Consider the following 3,285-nt stretch of genomic DNA (forward strand, 5'->3'; position numbering starts at 1 on the left):
TTTTTTTTTTAAAAAGAAAAAAAATATGTAGGAGGGGCTTTTCGATACAGACATTTTTGTAAGAGTGAATTTGACGTGAACACATTCATACCTTGAGGTCTGGAGATAGAGAGACGGGCGAATCATGATTATGGAAACTTTTGTGACATTACAAGTGAGACATGTTTTAAAACCAAGAATTGACAGAGTGAGGGATGAACATGCTCTGGATGCGTGAATGAGGGGGGCGGGGCTTCAATTGACACGAGGAAGGGAGAGAGGAGGAGGGGAGGGGTGAATGGGGTTTCAGATGGCAGGAGGAAGACAGAGTGAGAGATGAGTTTTGAAAAAAAAAAATTGTGTATTAAACGTTGTCATGAAGGTTTGTATTGTTAAACAATGTTTGATATCAATGAAACGATGGATGATGATATAGGGGCGTTAATCGATTTCTATTTTATTAAATAGGTAGAAAGTAACTTATTTTTTAAAACAAAGTATACCCCCTAAAATAATTTACGACCATGTGTCTTTACCGCCTCTTTTTAGAATGTTTTTTTCGAGGCACTTCCAACCCTTACACAGATAGGCATTTTTACAGACCTCTAAAGACCCCTAAAGATTCATCTCTGATTGCAGGATGGCTGAAGGTAACTTCTAATTTTTATAAAATATTAGGATGGAGATCTGAGGGATTATAACAAATTGTAAATATATTTTATTGAAACTTTAGTAACCGCTGATATAGTTTATAGACTGTATGAGTTTTATATATTTTTTTATAGAATCTAATATATAATGCTGTCTTCTAAAACTATTTAGTTATTGGAGTGGGTGATATCTATAGTCCTGGCGATCTTGGTGAGAGTTATCTTCTCTTCTCTTTTATATTTATAATGTCTATATTTTATTATAGTTTGTTTTTTGTTTTTTGTTTTTTAGACGATATATTACGAAGGGAGACGGAGGCCATTTACGAAAAGACCATTAAATCTATACACTATATGAATACAGGTGAAAGACCACTAGAGGGGGCTACTCCAAGGATTGGTTCTCGTTTGAACCGTGTAAACGCATACGAGGAAGAGCCAAGCACATGTGGCATTACCAAGACGATTCCGGACGAAGTTCAAGCCTCCTTAAATAGCCCTAGCGTGAATCTGCCTGAAAATCAACGAGAAAAGATACACGGAGCGTCGGCCACGGGGGAGCGAGGCCCGGAACGACAGATATCCGCTATCGAAGATATTTCCGATGCGGAAGTTCAGCAAATAATACCATCGCTGACCGCCGGACAAGCTAGGATAAGCGTTATTCGACGTAATACATCGTGCGGTAAGTTAATATTATATAAGATTTAACTTTATGTATAGTTAAGAAAAGTTTATAATATATTTTTATAATCTTTAAACTAATACTAGAATACGTGGCGGTGGTATAGGGTTGCGAGATGGCGGAAGACTGCATTTCCCAAAAGGCTTCGCGGTGATAGAGCGGGCGTGGGTGTATGTGTTTTTTTTTAAATGAAACGCTAAGTGAAACTAGAGTATCTTAAACGTTTGTTTTTAAATTATATTATAACGATAGTATATTTTATGTCTGTGAGAGTTTTTTTTTTTAAAAGTCTTTTTATATTCAGATTACGATCTGAGGAGGGGAAGGAGGAGGAGAAGATCCCGATCTTCAGATAGTAGTGCCGAACGTGGAAGGCGAACCCACCCCTCATTTAACAACGGTAATATTAATGGGATATTTTATAGATTTTGAAATTAAAGTCTATTTTTTTTTTTTTTTTTTTTTTTTAAATGTGTATATATGTAGGTAGAGATTCGACACGGAGGCGGGGGCGGAGAAGGAGGTCTAGATCTTCAGATCGCGGTGCTGAACGTGGAAGGAGACCCTCACCTTCGGTCATCAACGGTAATATTAATGGGATATTTTATATATTTTGAAATTAAAGTCTTTTTAAAAAAAAAAAAAATGTGTCTATATAGGTAGAAGCAGAAGGAGGTCTAGATCTTCAGACAGCTGTACCGAACGGGGAAGACAATCCCGACGTGCGGATGATAGCGATGCTAGTAGCGGGGTGACAAGGAGACGACGGAGATTCAGCCCTGCATTCTACGAACGTGCGGACGGCAGCGACATCTACCGAGGGGTGTCAAGGAGATGTCGGAGATTTAGCCCTGCATTCTACGATGACAACGGACGCGTAAGGAGGCGGGGTGTCTATGAGGCTAAGACGATGAAACTTAAACGTATTATATGTGATCTTCTTGAATATGTGTAATATACTGTTTTAAACCTCCTCAAATATTAAACGGTAAACCTTTTTTTTTTTTTTTTTTAAATGGAAGACTATAACATCGGATCGCAACGTCGTGAGGGGAATTTAAATGATAATATAAGGGGTGAGATGGATCATTTTCAAAATTTTTCCGACCCTCTAGAATCTATGCTATCCCTCCTCGATCGTCCTATTTTAAACCCTAATGATAATTTAATGCTTCAAACGTTAAACCTAGGGGATGAATTAGCATTATCGCCGCCCCCATTTACACAAAATAGTATACAAACGATACCATGTATTGATGATGATGATGAAAATATTGAACGAGTAACCGATCATTTAATGCTTCAAACGTTAAACCTAGGGGATGAATTAGCATTATCACCAACCCCATTTACACAAAATAGTATACAAATGATACTATGTAATGATAATGAAAATATTGAACGAGTAACCGGTCATTTGATGCTTCAAACGTTAAACCTAGGGGATGAATTAGCATTATCGCCGCCCCCATTTACGCAAAATAGTATACAAACGATACTATATAATGATGATGAAAATATTGAACGAGTAACAATACCTCCTCATGAAATGCTACAAATTTATGATGAAATGACATCAAACAGTCACGTTTTACCATCTGTATCACAAAAGAGAGACGGGCGAATCATGATTATGGAAACTTTTGTGACATTACAAGTGAGACATGTTTTAAAACCAAGAATTGAACCGCAGCAGCTCTTTTTACGGAGATTTCAACGCCCTACAAAGGAGACGCTGGAAGTACGCTGGGCCTTGGATGAAAAAACTTCTTGGGGGTATCGATTTTATTATAAAATCGGAGAGGTTTCCTTTTTTATGGAATATGATGGGAATGATAATATTTTTCCAAACGGCCCGTTTACGCTGAATTCTAATGACTGGGCCGTGCTGAATGAACTTATCCCTAAAGTCATAAGAGATTTTATTCTTTCTTATACAGAAGGTGGGGAATTAATATTTACTTGGCTATC

The 3,285-nt window shown here is 37.4% G+C and overlaps 1 long non-coding RNA gene across 1 annotated transcript; it reads left to right on the plus strand.

Annotated features, from left to right (window-relative positions):
- The first annotated feature begins 518 nt into the window (after window positions 1–518).
- Window positions 519–2,912, plus strand: LOC144009599 (uncharacterized). The gene is made up of 4 exons (XR_013280972.1): window positions 519–1,314; window positions 1,619–1,714; window positions 1,801–1,899; window positions 1,974–2,912. It is a non-coding gene; the product is annotated as an uncharacterized LOC144009599 (long non-coding RNA).
- Window positions 2,913–3,285: the final 373 nt, after the last annotated feature.

The sequence above is a fragment of the Festucalex cinctus genome, chromosome 20 (assembly GCF_051991245.1).
Source record: "Festucalex cinctus isolate MCC-2025b chromosome 20, RoL_Fcin_1.0, whole genome shotgun sequence".
Classification (NCBI taxonomy): domain Eukaryota; kingdom Metazoa; phylum Chordata; class Actinopteri; order Syngnathiformes; family Syngnathidae; genus Festucalex; species Festucalex cinctus.